We start from the raw sequence: 18,306 nt of genomic DNA, 5'->3' as shown, positions 1-18,306 counted from the left end.
CTAAAGTTTTGTGGGTATAAACAACCTGGAATGGACACACAGAACAGGTAAACGAGACTCAAGGGGATTTCAATGCAGCACTAACAGGGCTGACATTGGCACCCCTGGAGTATTCAATTGTCTTACCAGCGCCCAGCAAACCGTTTGATCCATTTTCATGCAATTAAAGAGCTCACTCAGGCAACAATTGCTTCCCTAGCTCTGGGAAACTAACTTGATTGTTCTCTACAACTCAATAATAAAAGAAACAAATAACCCAGTTTAAAAAAAATGGTCACAGGAACTAAATAGACATTTCTCCAAAGACAAATGGCCAACTGGACATGACAAGATGCATGTTCCTACTTGGCACAATCTGAACAAAAGAAAAAGGGAAGCCTTTATGTTTCTAGAATAGTATCTGTTTCTCCAGGCATTGAGGTCTTTCTTTAGACAAACACGTATCTCTTTTTATTGTTCATCAAATATTGAATTGTTGGATTAAATCTTTGAGTTTGACCTTGTATTACAAATCATCAAGGAAATACAAGTCAAAACCACAATGAGCTATCACTTCACACTAGTTAGGAGGGTTATTATAAAATAAAAAAGAAAACAAGTGTTGATAAATACATGGAAAAAAGGGGAATTCTTGTGCACCATGCATGGGAATACAAATTGGTGCAGCAACTGTGGAAAACAATATGGAGGTTCCTCAAGAAATTAAAAATAGAACTACCACATGATCCAACAACCCCACTTCTGGGTTTATATCCAAAGAAACTGAAATCAGGATCTGGAAGAGAAATCTGTATTCTCATGTTCAGGACAGCATTATTCACAACAGCCAAGATATGGAAATGAACAAATGTCTTTCAATGAGCAAATGGCTTAAAAAATGGGTGGATTGGAATGGATAAAGAAATCTGGCCTATATATAAAGGATAGATGCTCGTAGGCACAGTTCAAAGTTATGGCAACTTGATGCTAAAATGCTGAGTGTAGTTCCAAGGGGTGGCTGCCCTCTCTATAATGGCTGCTACAAAATAAATGCTGAACTCATTTTGCTTTTTGCCTTTTGTTATAAAAGTGAAAATCCTCTTTGGATATCTTTGGGTTAACAAAGACAGGTACTAATATGTCTTTCCTCAAGGCTAAGTGCCATAGCAAAAACATTAAAAAAAAATCAGGGGATTCTACATTTTATATTCTGGATTTGCTAAGAGGGTAGATCTTATATTAAGTATCCTTATCACAATCAAAATATGGTAATATTAATAAGAGGACAGGAGAAAACTTTTGGAGGTGATGAATATGTTTATGGCATTGAAGATGCTGACAATTTCAAAGATGTTCATTTATGTTCAGATTTTAGTATGTCAATCATACCTCATTAAAAGGATTTAAAGTATATATATATATAACTGGGCCTCCCTAGTGGCACAAGGGCTTAAGTCTCAGCACTATGAAGCTATTGGCAGCCCCTTCTGCATGAGTTCAATCCCTGGCCAGGGAGCTATCCACATGGCGCAGCAGACCTCTCCTGTCTCACCCACTGCTCCCCTCAGCAGTGTATTTCAGTAGATCCACCTGTTCTGCTCCCGACACTGTCTCTGGTGAATCCTCTCTCACACACACACACACACACACATATACGCACCTCTGGCCTGCACCCCAGCTCATGTATGTATAAACAAGTAAAATAAATCTTGAAAAAAAAAATAATAATATATATAAAATAATATATATATAAATAATACATAATATATATAATATATATAATATATATATTATATATAATAATATATAATAATATAATATATAATATATATATAATAATGATATATAATAATAATATATTATATATATATATATATATAAAAAACACACTTGTTCCTTTGGATAATCTCAGTTGTGGGAATCTCAGGACAAGAAAAGAATTAGCAAAGGAATGGGAGAGCAGCTGAGATAGAGCACTGACACAAAGCAGTTTTGAATTTCCTCCAAGGGTCATGCACTTGGCCCTTATGAAAGACATAGAAGGGAAGTAGAGGAGGAGGCACCAAGTCTTGAGGAACATTCTTTTTTTTTTATACCAGAGCCGGGGTACAGTCCCGATGCGGGGGAGGGTGAGAGGATTCACCAGAGACATAGCGGGGAGCATAACAGGCAGACTGAAGAAATACGCTGCTAAGGGGAGCAGCGGGCGAGACAGGAGAGGTCTGCTCGCCATGTGGGTTGCTCCAAGGCCAGCAGGGATCGAACTGGCACTGCACAGGCTGCGGACAGCTTCACAGCGCTGCGCTCAACCGCCTGCGCCACCAGGGAGGCCCTTGAGGAACATTCTTACCTTCTTTCTATTTTGCTGTCCTTTTAGACATAAGAATTTGCACAAAGGACGGACTTGGAGCTCAAGATATAAAAGATGCAGAAAATCACCTATTAGAATGGGGAAAACATTGCAACCAAATTGCGTACTGCTAATTCTTGCCTACACACAAGATAACTGATCAAACTATGTACAACAGTACTGTAAACTAATATTACCTCAATAATACAAAAAGAGGCCATTTTTTCAGGTTTTAGATTCTATACACCTTCCAATTCTCAATTCTCCCCTCATTTATCTCATTGGTCTTACGTCTGATGAAAACATTTCTCTTGAATAATCGTATTCTGAAGAATTTTTGACTTTTCAAAATCAATTCTTATGTGAACTATGCCCAGAGCACCAGAAAAATTACCTATCTGATGAAAAAAACATTTTCATTTTTATGCTCTAGTAACTCAAAATTGGCCATGCTAAAATTTTATCAAACATTCCAAAAGAGAGGAAAAAAATCAGTTCTGGACTGAAAATAAGAATGAGAAATTGAGAGCTTGTAGGGAACAAGAAACTCAGAATGGCGATGCTTTCTCAGCCAGAGTGTGCCTGTTGAGACATGATAATAAATACCTTCACAGCAAGGAGACAATGTTCCTACTTGGCACAATCTGAACAAAAGAAAAAGGAAAGCCTTTATGTTTCTAGAATAGTATCTGTTTCTCCAGGCATTGAGGTCTTTCTTTAGACAAACACGTGTCTCTTTTTATTGTTCATCAAATATTGAATTGTTGGATTAAATCTTTGAGTTTGACCTTGTTTTACAAAACATGAAACTATTTTCCTAGAGTTGAGTAAGCCATGGATACATGGCATGTATAATTTGATATTGCACTTGTTTTACAATGTAGCTGAGCTAACTGACATGCAATATCTAATCCATTTCCCCATTGTGTTTAAATTTTTTGAAAGAAAAAAATTGAAAAGATTTAAAGCCATCTGCAAACCTAATTAGTATGAACTCTAAGGGATTGTTCAATTCTATTGTCATACTCGAATGCTATTATATTAAGTATTGTTTGAAGTAAGTGGGCCATAGCTAAGGCTGGAGAATAGGTTTTGGCATTTGGAAATTTTCATTGCTGAAGTGGAATTTGATTTGCAATAGAAATACGATTTAGTGTAAAGCTTGCTGTTTTTCATTAGCCAGGAAACCATTCATTAAATAGCTACTCTATTAAATTTACAGTGGTAGGTTAATGGAAGGACACAAAAGCAATATACCATAATCAGACTATATGTAATTTTTAAAGGACTAATAGTTGTTGGGTGTTTTTTACTTACTTAACATAATCTTTCTAAAACAGGGATGGGAAGCTTAGGCTATACTTGAAAAGACAAAACAAATAGATAATACAGGCAGAAATTTCTTTAAATATATATACTTCATATATACAGATACATATATAGTATCTATATGCCAATATTTCACAGGTTTATGTAAAAAAAAGCCAAATAATGCCAATAAAATTTTTTAAAATTTGTTTATTTATGCATCCAAGAATTGGGGTATAGGCCAGAGGTGCGGGATGGGGGGAGTGAGAGGATTCACCAGAGGCAGAGTGGGAAGCAGAATAGGCAGATCCACTGAAATACACTGCTGAGGGGAGTAGCCGGCGAGACAGGAGAGGTCTGCTGAGCCATGTGGGTTAGCTCCCTGGCCAGGGATCGAACTCATGCTGCAATGGCTGCCAATAGCTTCATTGTGCTGAGACTTAAACCTCTGCACCACCAGGGAGGACTGCCAAATAAAATTTAAGTCCAGAAGATATCCCTTCACATCCAGGTGAGAATAATCTCATCTTTCCTCCAGGAAATGCTTACCTAAAAGAGATGAAATTGATTGAAACTTTAACATGAATGAGCAGAAAGGCAGAAAGCATTCTCAGACTGAGGAATACATGTGAGTGAAGAACAGATAAGTGTAGGCAATCCCAAAGCAGAGAGGAAGTTTTGTTTCCCAGTATGTAACTGAGGGAAAATGAAACCGTGGAGTCAAAATGGCAGTTCACAGGGGTGATGAATGCAACACCCAAGAGAAGGCTCACAACGTCTGGATTCAGCAGGGAAAACAATCAAAGATTTCCTGTCTTCTGAAAAGGCACAAAAGATATGAAAAGGTACTAAGAATCCTTATATATTTGAAAGCTTTATTTAATGAGGGATGATTTATATTATTTTATCTCAGTTTATTTTTTGAATTTATTAATGAATGCATTCGAAAGACATTAAGCTATTGACACACTTTCTAATTGTATTTAGATTAAAATATGCAATACAAAAATTTATTACTTTATTGCTGAATATTAACAAATATTGTAATGCTAGAATTAGTTGCCAGATAATTTATCATCCAAACTGTAAAACTTTTACGAATAAAATGAGACATAAAATAATTTAAAGTGTATAAAATTTGCAAATTTTATGTGTCGAATGATAGCTCAGTGCTATTATATTATGGATGAAAGTAATCATTCTAGTCACAATGCATTTTCACTGACTTCTACTTCCAGCCTTGATTAAAGCAACCGGATATATGATCTTACTTTAAGCAATATTGAAATGGACAAAATATATGAAGCAAAAGATTACAGGAACTGCACCACATGGGCTGAGGAGAGGAATCCCTCTCCTCAAAAAAATAGAATCTCTCTCCTCAGAAAAATAGAATAAATGAAGAAAGTCCGCAACTATCCCAGCTTACCACCCACAGTTTCCAAGGAAGGGGAACACAAACCAGAGGCTGCAGATTCACTTAGCTGAAATGACAGCTCTGATAATTTGGCCAAGAGAATGGGATTTCATCCATTAAATAATTGGATTAAATATTTCCGATTGATTTTGAAAAAAATGTAAAATATATATTAAAGGAGATTTATAAGCTCAATCATTAAAAGAAAACATTCAAAACTTTAGTTGATGTGGGCAAAAAAAAAGGAAGCATATATTATTGCTATGTAACATTTTTTAAAAAATTCAACATTAACCTTATCAAAAGTTTATACGTCAGTTACTCAGTGTGTATATATAAAAATATGAGTAAATGTCAGAAACAATATGTTCAATTGCTGCAATATAGGTGTATATTTAGATAAATTCTGAGTTGAGTATGCATGATAATAAATTCTAATCATTTTCTCAATAAAATTATTAATTTAATATAGCATTGTTTTTACTATAACTCTGTCCTCCAACAATATTCTGTTCATATTATCATGTCAAAACAGATCATATGTTCTTCAATGCTGAAATAGTTGATTTGATTTATAGCACCTAGCATGAAAATGTCAAATATTTCACTTCAGCTAAATGAAATTCCAAAAGATTTTCATTGGTTTCATGAGTTGAATTTAAAAAAAAAAAAAAAATGAAGCATTGACACTGATTTATCTGACTTTTTATTTGAAGCATATGATGTCATAGATATAAAACAGACTTTAACTGTTTGTAAATTCTGATGGGGTGAACACATTCATAGCTATTGCTTCACTTTTACAGGTTAAATTATGGAAATCAGAAATGAGTGAAATTAATTCAAAGAAATAGATGGTAAGGCACCTTAAATATAATTTTATTTTCTGGTATTCATGTAATCGGTGTTATCACTAGCTCTTACATGTCTGGATGGTGAACATGTATAAAACTTGCATTCTTAATATAGTCATCAACTTTAGCAAGAAAGGGAAGTGACCTATTTAGTTTTCATTAAATAGGCAATTTTGAACAAATGAAAGTCTACAATGGCATGGTTTAGTTTGCTTGTTTTTGAGATGAGTAAAACCTGCCAAAAAAGCTTACTGAAAAATAAAAACACAAACACAAAATGTAATATTTAAATTAATACAACTATATCCTATATGATAAATGGCAAAAGCATGATTGCAAGGGCATTCATGCTACCACTTTTGTGCACTAAAGAATGAGTTGGGGGCCTCCCTGGTGGCTCAGGGGTTAAAGACAGCATTGTTGAGCAATCAATAGCCACTGCAGCACAAGTCAATTCCCCACCAGGGAGCAACCCGTCTTGCCTGTTGCTCCCCTCAGCAGTGTGTTTCATTTAATCAGCCTGTTCTGCTCCCCACTCTGTCTCTGGTGAATCCTCTCACCCTCCACACTTCTGGCCTGTACCCCAGTTCTTTTATGCAAAATAAATAAATCTTAAAAAAAACTTTAAAGAATGAGTCAGGCTCCACCCCTCCTAAATGCTTCACCTACATATAATTTATGGTTCCCAGTGATGGCACAGTATCCCTAATGATGGCACAGTACCCCAGTGATGACACAGTACCCCAGTGATTCTGCAGATTGGTGGCTCCACGGATCCATAGATCTCAAAGATTCAAAGACTAATGCACAAGCTGTAGTGAGTTCATTCACCAGCGAGACAGGAAAGGTAGAAGTTTCAAATATTTTTCCATACCATTCTACTCTAGGGTAGAATTACTTGCCCTTTGATGCTCATGCTGTAGCACACTTTATCAGCGAGTGTCTTTCATGTTGTCCTTGAAAGGAAAAGGATAATTGGGTTTTGTCTGGAAAGAGATGAGGAAGAAAGATGGGTAGCTTAGCATCTTTGAGATTAAAGCACAAACTGAAGTGAGAACTCTGCTCGCTGCACACCTGAAGCTGGATGCACAAAGCCCAGGTCTACCACAGCTATTAAGGTTGAAACTTGACTTTAAAAACAATTTTTTTAAAAAATCCAAGACTTCCTAAATACAAAGGCAGCCAGGACAACAGGAGTAAATGAGAATTGTTCTGGGCAAACCAGACCATGTAATTAACTAGAATGGTAGACACTCTACCTAGGGCAATTGCTTATTGCTTTTTGCTTTTATTTCTTTTCGTGTGTTTTTAAATTAAGCACTGATTGCTTATTTTGTGCCTACAGTGTAAGAAGTGATTTCAGTTATTATATCTCATAATATTCCACATACCTATTAGAGATAATCTCAGTGGCACAGCTAGTTCATGGTAGAATTGAGATGTTTACCCAGCTCGAACACGAAAGCCTGATGTCTTGATGATTGTGTTTAGTTTGTGTTATATATTCTAGAAAGTCTTGCCTGAAATTGCCCTGTTGTGATTATCTATAGCTGCCTAACAAGCCACCACAAGCTTAGTAGCATAAAACAGCTACCATGTTATTATGCTCATGGAAATTTCTTTTTGCAATAATTATTTCCTATTTTATTTTTTAAATACATTTTCTTCTATTGTAATAATAACATTGAACATGAGATCTAACCTCTTAACAACATTTTTAGTGTGTAGTAAATACATTATCCTTGACTGTAGATACAATGCAGCACTGTTGGTCCCTAAAGCTTATTCATCTTGCTGAACTGAAACTTTATGCTCCTTAATTAATAATTCTCCCTTAGATCCTCACCAGTCCCCAACTCCCCAGTCCTTGGCAGCCACCATTCCACTCTTGGATTCTGGGAATCCAACTGTAGTGAAGCCTCATGTCAGTGGAATCATGGAGGGCTTATGTCACTTGGCATGATGGTTTCAAGGTTCATCTATGTTGTGAGGTATTGTTGACTGTATTGACAGCACAGAAACATTGTGTTTCTGTTCCATGAAGAGTGAGGTCTTAACTAAGAGATACTCAAGGGCTCAGACTGGTCACCTGACGGATTTGTCACTTACACCTCTGGAGATGGGGCTGGATGAGCGCAAGTCTGGGTTCAGTAGGAACCAGAAAGTGGGCACACAGCCCTTCCAGCAGCTTTGAAAGCTCACAGTGTGGCACTGGGTTCTGACAGAATTGTTACTAGCACTGTAAGACTTGCTTCAGAAGTCACATAGTTTCGTTTCCACAAGATTCTGTCAGTTAAAAGCAGACACAACCTGCCTGAATACAAGAAGAGAGGACATTGACGCCACTTCTCCTGTTTTAAATGACTCCACCCCTTCTGACCCCTGCCATACACACTCACGGGTAGATTTGACTACTCCTTTGTGTTGCTATGATACTTTGTATGGACAGCTGTCTATTCCCTCTGACTTTTTTGTATATTTATAAACTTTCTACTTCACTATAAACTTCTTACATGTAGGATTGTTTCATCCTCAGAACTTAGTACTATACATAGTACCATGATAGCTGCTCCAATGGGTAAACTGGGTAAACAAACAAACAAAAACACTCCCTCTGGTTCCCAAGTACAGTTAGTTGTTGGGCATGATAACATCAATTATGTCCATAATTCCTCCATTCCAAACAGATGCCATAAAACCTCTTTTAGGGAAGAGCATATGAACAAAAAGTCTACCTTCCTGTCAGAAAATTTCTTCTCTGAGTGTGGAAATCATGTGAGAAGTTAGAGACAGACTTGGCAAAGAAAATATGGGCCTCTCCTTCCTCCTTCTTTTCCGTCCAAGAAAGGAACAATGGAGCTTCTTCTTACTCTCCAAATACCCTTATGTCTGCTCACCCAGAGGCATGTCACTCAGAGGCACAGCAAGGCCATAAAATAACCTCCTTCATGCTTGGGTGACCTTAGTGTCTGACCTTGGAAAGGTGACTTTGCTCAGCCACACTTGGATCCTACGGCTCCTACCTGGGAAAGTACTGAGTCAACCCCTTCGCCTCTTACCCTCCACTACCCTAGCCTTGAACCCCACTCAGAGATCTGATCTTTACTCAGAATTCCCTGATCTGTACTGAAATTTAACAGCTGATTGTATAGGTCACCTAAAGAGAAAAACACAGTTCTTATGCTAGTGAAATGAGTCTGCTCCTTATTTTCCTCCTTGCTTTTTTTTTTTTTTTCTGGTTTATAAAGTGTATTTTTCACAATGCCTTGGTTTTTCAGATTTTCTTTAATGCAAAAAGCAGTGTAAAAAGTATAATTGGGGGCCTCCCCGGTGGCGCAGCGGTTGAGCGCTGGGTTGCGAAGCTGCCCGCGGCCTCTGCCGCGCCGGTTCGATCCCCGGCTGCTCCCTGGCCACCGGAGGAGGGTCCCACATGGCGCGCAGACCTCTCCTGCCGCCCGCTGCTCCCCTCAGCAGTGTACCTCGGTCCTTCTGCCTGCTCTGCTCCCTGCTCTGGCTCTGGTGAATTCTCTCACCCTCCTGCGCTTCTGACTGTACCCAGTGCATGTATAAACAAAACAAACAAACAAATAAATAAATAAAACATGCCTCTATTTAAAAAAAAAAAAAAAAAAAAGTATAATTGGATGTTTTCCTCAGTTAAAATTGTACACTAATTTGTTATCATTCAACCACTCAACAAGTTGAATGTCCTTAGTCAACAGAATATGTGGAAATTTAATTTATTGTTTGTGTATATTGTAATCCTTTTAAAATATAAAATAGATCCTTTAGCAATATCCCTGCTGCCAGAGCAAAGATAATGGTTCCTCTAGACTCCTTTGACTGTTTTCCTCACCTTGATTTCTCTGCTTTCTAAGAAGGTTATATGAGCCTAAAGGGAGATGTGTCTAGCAATGTGTTTCCATGGTTGTATGTCAATTTGCAAAAATAAAATATTTTAACTCTCACCCTCCCAGGAACACCTAATGTCCTTACTTTTTTTTCAATGGGGAAAGCATTCTAAACAATGAAGAGGAAGAAATTATATAACACACTGGAAAAATATAAAATTCTTCCTCATTTGAAATAAAATATTGACATCAATGACCATGACAAAACATGTATGTAAAATTACCCACAGAGCTTGTTAAAACAGATTTCTGGGTTCTACTTGCAGATATTCTAAATCAGTAAGCCTGGGAATTAGGATAGATAATGTGAGGAGGCCAGAATTTGCTTTTCTGATTAGTTCTGGGGTGATACTGATGTTGCTGATTCAGGGGCCACATTTAGAGATTCACTGCTTTGGGTATTTGTTTTTAGATAGTTATATTACGTCTCTTCTGCCTTCCTTTTACCCTTTCTACAGTGAATTTAGTAGACTATGGGATACTTTTAAATAATTACCTACCAATAGATATTGGGTTACTCTAATAATGGTAACTTTCTGTTTCTATTTACTCTTTCCTTTCCTGTCTAGAAATCCTTGTCATTCGAATATGTTTACCACAACATTTTATCTTAGCACAATTAATTTCTGACATATTTGAATTCTAAGGAATTCAGATAGAACTCATTTTCAAGAGTCCATATAAACCCATTTAATGTGTCTTCGTTCAAAAGATAAAAGCTGAAAGCTCTTGCATAATATAAAACCTTGTTATTTTCAATGTGTTCCATCAAAATGATCATATGACTGTGTGTGACCATTATGCTTAATAAGGGGGTAGTTATGTTTTATGAAATTGAGGTTTTGGTTAACTGTTCCAGAGAACCCACAGGAGTGACTGAATTTAGGGCATTTGAGCCATTTTTACTTAGTTGACAAGGTGATAATTGATTCTCAATTACTTGGCACATGTAATTGTCCCTGGCAAGTTTCTCAGTCCTACCAGATGTTGGGCAATGTTTTGAGAATGATAATGGACAGCTCCTCGTGAGTTATGTGTCATTCTACTGCTGCAAGGAAATAAAAGCTTCATGCTTCATCTCATAGAAATGTGATTCCTTGGGCATCCCTGGCTTAACAGCACATTTCTCACTTGCTGATAGCGACAGAAACCAACACATTGATCTACACAGTGGGTCCATGCCAATGATTTAAACCTAAAACTATAATTTAAGTAGATTTAAGTGAAAGCTCACCTCCTTCTATGACTGATTAACTCCCTAGTTAACATCTTTAAAATTTACACCTGAATATATTACAGAGGTCTTTATATGGTTTACAAGGAAAATGAGGAATGTTTACTGATTTTTTTGTTTCATAAAAAGCACAGTTTTACAATGAAGTACCTCCCTGATAGGACATTGAATGTGATTATTGCTTCTATAAAGCAAACTTTTTGAAAACATTTAAGAAGTCAGTAAGGGCCTTCTATTTCCGGAAAGATGAAGCATACTCCTCTATTTCTCCTGCTTAGTGCAATCTAAAACCGGTAGACATTACACATAAAACAAACATAAGAAAGCTCTGAAAGTTTGAGAGAAGTAGAACAGATTTAGAACAGGAACAATATGATCATGGGTTCCTTGGGGGCTTTCTGCTCTGTGATTTTTATTCACTGGGGTTTTTTATCTCATAAATCCCAAGAGGTGGAGCTGACCAAGTTAATTGTACCAAAATGCCAGTGGAGGCAGACCCCACAAAAATAAGTGCCTCAATAAAAACCTGTTTCCTCTATTTTTTTTAATATTTATTTATGCATATAAGAACTGAGCTGTAGACCAGAGGTACGGGGCCAGGGTAAGAAGATTCACCAGAGACAGAGTGGGGAACAAAACAGGAAGATCTACTGAAATATATTGTTGAGGGGAGCAGTGGGCGAGACAGGAGAGGTCTGCTGTGCCATGTGGGTCAGCTCCCTGGCTGGGGATAAAACTCATGCTGCAGTGTCTGGCAATAGCTTGATAGTGCTGAGACTTTAATCCCTGCACCACCAGGAAGGCCCAAAACCTGTTTCCTCTAAATACAAGAGATAGCACTTCACTCAGCAGCCTACCCCAGAAATAGAATAAATAGAAGATATTTCCTGATAAGGTAATTTGCTACCACACCAGCTCCTCAGGGTCCCCCACATGTTGACCCTAGTTCATGAAGAACTAAAGGCATTTTATACTCCCACATATTTTTGCCTTAGATAAATTTATGTATTGTATTTCCATAACTCTTTGAAAAATTGTTTGTGATATTAGAAGTGAACACATGGAATGTTTTTATATTTAACACCAGTTCACTAACCCTTATGTTTTCAACATTTCCAAAGTGAATTTTGTCTTTCTTTTTAATGTGCCTGTGCTCTTTAAAAAATACCATTTACACGTATGAAAGATCGGTTTTCTTAAAAAAAAAAAAAAGCATCTTGTCTTTGTGTTAGATAGTCCTAAAGGGTGAAATAATATAATTTCTTCCTAGTTTCCATGTTAAAGCATGCATTCTGGTTCAGTTTGTGATCTCAGCTATGTATTCTAGCTTTCCATCAACTGCAGATGGAAATACATGCAAATGCATTTGAAGAGAATTACACCAGGAATTGATAAATACCTCAAGGAAAAAGGAAAGATTGAAATGTTCAGTGAGATCCACAGATGTTTTTAAATGCACATCAAGGTCACATAATGATTTTTCTTTCTGTGTCAGAACTTGATAATGTAAATAAAGGTCACCCTATTCTGTAAAATAAGGTCAACAAAGAAAGCATAGGAGTTACTCATTTGTGCTGTTTCTTATATGTGCCACTAGATGGCGTCAGAAGCATCTAAAATAGTCTGATAAGGATCCACTCGCATCCTGAAATACTCTAGAGTAGCATTTCCTTAAATTGTAGAATATTCCATTTCTAAAAGTGAAGCCATTTTATAATTACCTTTGAACATTTCATATACCTATTTATGCCTAACTAAATGTTTCTCTTTCAATGTTTAAAAAAATCACAAATTCCATTGGAAATCATACGGGTTTTTTTTTTTAGCCTATTTAAGCATTGTCATTTTTTCAGAACTGGTTTTCTTTCTTTGCCTATGAACCAATTCTGGTGATTACTCTACTTGGTAACATTCTTCCAAGTTGCTAAGATTGCATTTGTAATACTGGAAAACAGCTTATTTTTCCAAAATGTATGAATATCTATAAGGAAAATAGAAATAGTAACTGATAGATGGTAAAAAAGTACCTGATCTAAAGTCACATAAACAAGCAAATGGTCACACGGAACCCAACTTTTCAGATTACATAACTAGGAATCTTTCAATTATAGTTTTCCTGACTCTAAGACATATCACATGAAGTAAACAATGAACTAGATTTGAAAATTATGGCCTCACAGAGAATGAGGCCCTTTGCTCATGTTGGAAACAGTTTCTAATTTCTAGACTGGTGACTCTCCATGAAATAGCTGAGATGTGTCAGTGTACATGTTGGGGAAGGCAGTCAAGACTGTGGACTTAAGAATTGAACACAGGAATCCGAGGTTTCTCATCTTCTGCCTTTGGAATATGCATGACTGCCTTGCCCCTTGAAAGGTACATTTTCAGAAGCTGTTCCGAGGATACAATCTTCCAAATTGTGTTGTAATGTGTGCTGTGTTGTTGACGCTATCTGGATTGCATACGTGACTAAACACAGCGAAAGTCTCTACATAAACTTTTGAGATTTGGCAGGGCGGTATGGAAAACTCTTTTTGGCCACGCAAAGTAAGTTCCTTTGGTTATAAAAACTGCCATTTTCAGTATGCAGTGGTCTGCCTCATTTTGCACTTTTTCCTTGTCCTCCATCAAAGGGGGCAGTTTCATATTATACCTGGGAAACTCCTAAAACTGTGAGTCTTTCCTATAAGAAAATAATTTTGGATCAAATAAGTCAAATCACTGAAATCTTATTTTGGTTATCAATCAAAGAGCTTTGTTTTGATTCCTGTATCTCTGTATTTACTTAATAGTCTGAACGTTGGTTTATGCCAAGAATAGTCAAAAGAATGAAAGCTGTTTTTTAAATTGGTTTTATTCATTGAATTTGACTTCTGGGTAACATCTGCTATTTTGAACAAAATGCAAATGATTGTTTATCTTTTTAGAGCTTGGAAATATTGCCTATTACCTATAGAAGACAAAGATGGATGTCTTAAAGAGTGAATTCTAAATTCATAGATTGTTTATTGACTTTTGAAGAGTTAACTCTGAAGGTGTATCCAATATTGAGTTAGCATGAAACTCTGTTAATTGCCACATGTGTGATCCTGAATGGAACATGAACCCCTCAGCATCTTGTTTTGTCTCTCAAAGGGTGGTAATGCCTACTTTCCTCTAGTCACAAGGAGGATTAAGTGAATTTAGATGTCTGACCCGTGCTGGCACTTACTGTATGCTAAACCAATATAATTTTCTCCCCTCCTCCAAAATCAAATCCTTCCAATAGATTTGAAGCAAATCAAGTCATGTGTCCAGTGGTTGAGAATCAGGGGTTGGTCCCATCATTGTATTCCCAGATCACAATTTAGGAATGAAATACAGGACTCAGGGGCGTTGTTAGCTGATGGGGAATAATGTAGGATCACAAGGGTAAGGCCCAATATGGACATAGTCATGGTACCAAACCATCAAAATAGTAAGCACTGGACAATGAAGGAGATTATTTTATTCAGGCTAGAATTCACCCCCACTGTCAGAAACTAGAATGGCCCTATTTTGCATGACTTGGTAGGTTATTTTTTTGTTCATGAAATTTTATTATCATTCATTTATATGGATGCATTTGTGTATTTGGAAAAATAACATATATTTGAGTTCTGCTTTTAGAACTGATACCCAGGCAAAGTTCCAAAGATGAATACAGAGCCTTCATTAAAGACAAACTGTTATTTAACTATTACTTATCCCTCATTTAAGACAGAATATCATTCTTATGATACCATCATTTTTGTGAACATATTATTCAAACTAAGTAAACTAAAAATTAAATTAGTCAGGAAAATTTCACAAATTGTTAAAATTGCTTTGTTTTGAATCAGTACACATTTAACATTCTCAAGACAAGAAAAATGTTATGTCTAGTACCAGTAAACTTTGTATAAATCTTAATTTTGTCTAAGCCCAAACTAATGATCTCAAATATGTGCCAGACTTTTTGTGGACAAAAATTCTGGTAATATGGGCAAGATTACTGGTATGGGTCTATTAAGGTTCTGATTAGTCCACCTAACTTACACCAAAAAAACCAAAAAGAAATAAACAAACCAACTACCTGCCTATGCACAATTTACTCTCTACAATGTAGAATTTACACTAATCTAACTTTATTCCACTGTCCTTACTATTACAACTTTATTTTTCTGGAAGAAATATGGGAAAATAATGATGTTTTTGCTAAAAAAACCTCCCCATTTCCCCCCCAAAAAGACTTCAATAAGAAGCATAGCAGATCGCTTCTCGGCCTTTTGGCTAAGATCAAGTGTAGGAAGCATAGCAGAATTTGTTGCTTTCTCAATTTCTGTAGACCCTAACTTTGTAGCAACATATTCCTGTGTCATGATGCTTATTGAATCCTAATCAAACCTCCACAAGGAAAGATCCACTAAAATCCAATTTTCAAATTCTCATTATGTGACCATGACTTTGCTTTTGGAGACACAAACAAAACGTTGCCAAAGGGGTGTTCTCACCTCTTTGCCACAAATAAGCAATAAACTCAGTTTTGTCTTGGCTTTGATGAGACAATTTAACATTTGAACACCAAACTCTATTAAGTCGGGGCCTCGGGTGGTCTTTTGGATATCAACAATGAAAGTAGACTGCATATGGGACAGATTAGGTTTGAAATATAACATCTAAGTTTTGCGTCTTAGTCTTAGAGTGAACAAATTTGAGGTTAATTCCTGTCTGAGAAATAGATAAGAGTTGATATTTCTGTATCCAGCAAAATGTACTGAAGTCTTTAAACAGTTGATCCAGTTTAGTTAAATTTGCCTTGTGTAATGTCATCCTCTATTAAGCCTACTTTATTTAATATGTTTAGTATGAAAAGGAGATCTTTGACATGGGACTAATCACTATTTCCAAGCAAATAAAATTTTTGATTTTAAAATAAATAACCACTTATATTTTATTTAATATTTAAAATTATTTATTTAATATTTAAAATTAAATATTACAATTTCTCACTAATGTTACCTATCACCATTACCACAAAAAAAATCAGAAGACTAAAAAAAAATACTTTTGAATGTTCTCTGATCATTTGCTGTTATAGAAAATTCTAGAAATTAAAATATGTAAATATAAATGCTCCCTAATTCTTGCATTTGGCAATTCTTTCAATTAAAGCTTTTATTGCAAATATTCTTTTAAAGAAGTTTCATATTTAAGAGGAGTATTTATAATTCACATGAATAGATCTGTGAGGATATATATTACATAGATAATAGATGAAATTCTAGTGTAAGGTCATTGGATTTCTGGGTGCAGTGTATTTAGGATTTCTTGGATTATGTGTGTAAAATTGTTGGGGGAAATGATGTCCTGAATGAACTCCACAAACTCAGGTTTTATGGACTTCTCTCCCAACCCAGGCCAATGAGCTCCAAGGCACCAAGGACTGCAAATCCCATAATGCCATCATCACAGAAGGGAAGCTTGCTGGGACCTGTGGGTGGAGTGAAGCAGCCAGGCTTGGTATATAATCAGAGACATGTGGGCCTGGCGGTTGCTGGTTTTTCGCCCTTCAGGAGCAATTGGAGTCTCAGCTTAATGGAACTGGTAGGACACATTCACCAATATATATCTCTCTCTTTCTCCTTGGGTTATTCCATTTTTCATTTCGCCTTTTTGAAAATTAACCCTTTATTATCCTTTGTTGTGTGTGCCTGCACCTGGGTCTCATTATAAGTCCCTTTAATCACGTAGGTGAGGACCCACACTCAGGCCAGCCCGCTTCATGCCGGGTTTGCCCTGTAAGTAAATGATTACTGTCTTTGCCTTTTAGTTGGTAATTTCCACCAGCTCAGCGCCAATCCCCACAGACATTGCATGCTCTTTTATTAGTGTAATAGCTTCAGTCAAAACTCACTTGTATAGAAAATAAGTGTGATACAGAGGAAGGAAAGAGCAATTTTAAAAAGATGAAGAAAAAGGCAGTAAGTTAGAGGCAGCAACATGTAGCTCAGAAACAAAGATATTTTCCAAGTGTATTATAAATGAGAATTAAAATTGGTCCTTCCTTGGTATAAATCAAAATCTTTAATCATTTAATTGTCTCTTTTGTTCTCAATGACTTGTCAATATTGTTAAAAGTAAAAACAATTAAAAATAGAGGTACAACTTGGCAGGGAGGAGAATTCAATAAACCCACCAGAAATTAAGACCTGTTTTCTGGAGTGTGTTGCAAGATATAATTCCCCTCCCCTTCCCGAAGCTTCCATTTTTGTAGTTGTGACTAAAGGATTAAAGTCCTTCAAAGTCATTGGTCATTTTTAATTCATACCTTAAGGTTATACAACGGTATATGTCAATTATAGCTCAAAGCTAGAAAAAAAAGTTTAAAAATAAAATGATAGAAGTCCCTCCCCCTAAAATAAATAAGTCATTGGTGAGGTAAAATTGTTCATTACTGATTAACACTGTCCTCAATAGTGTGCTTGTCTATATTAGTATTTCATGAGTACAGTCATTATGATTAATGGAAATTCGACAAATTTGGTGGATAGTTGTTTAGAAACATACCCAAAGGTACTTGAGATTAGAACTGGCAAATTTCTTTCTTTTTTTTTTTTAAGATTTTATTTATTCGCTTTTGCTTAGAAGAACTGGGGTGTAGACCAGAGGTGGTGTGGGGGGGTGGATGAGAGGATTCACCAGAGACAGAGTGGGAAGCAGAACAGGCAGATTTACTGAAATACACTTTTATCTTGCCCAAGATAGAAGACATCTGCTGAGTCATAAGGGTTAGCTCCCCTGCCGGGTATCAAACTCAGGTCTTAGCAGTGATAGCACAGAGTTAACCCCTAGACCACCAGGGAGGTCCTAGAACTGGCAAGATTTCTGTGAAAAAATCATTGGAACATACTTCAAGGAGATTATTCTACTGTGGCATCCTTGCTTACTCCGTTTTCACTGGGAGCTATATTTTCTTTCTAACTCTCATTTACTTGCACATAATACATACCTATTTTGTAGTAGCCATTCACTCAGAAAGTATTTTTGAGTGAATCCTATACTATTGTGTTGCAAGCTGGACACTTAGATTTAATGAGATCAATTCCTGCCTTCATGGAACTTCGATTCTAGAGAAGAACTCAATTAAAAAACTACTGTGGTGAAATGTGATAAAATGGGGGAAATTTCGGTGTGATTTGAGAGGTTCTGAAAGTGGCACTGAACAACTTAAGGAATGGGGAAAGAAATTAAAG

General features: G+C 36.4%; 1 pseudogene; it reads left to right on the top strand.

The window, feature by feature from the left end:
* Positions 1 to 15,323: 15,323 nt before the first annotated feature.
* LOC119252144 (U2 spliceosomal RNA) lies at positions 15,324 to 15,451 on the top strand (annotated as a pseudogene).
* Positions 15,452 to 18,306: the final 2,855 nt, after the last annotated feature.

The sequence above is a fragment of the Talpa occidentalis genome, unplaced genomic scaffold (assembly GCF_014898055.3).
Source record: "Talpa occidentalis isolate TD23 unplaced genomic scaffold, MPIMG_talOcc4v2.1, whole genome shotgun sequence".
Lineage (NCBI taxonomy): Eukaryota > Metazoa > Chordata > Mammalia > Eulipotyphla > Talpidae > Talpa > Talpa occidentalis.
Note: the sequence above shows the minus strand (reverse complement) of the source record. Positions and strands in the feature narration are given on the sequence as shown.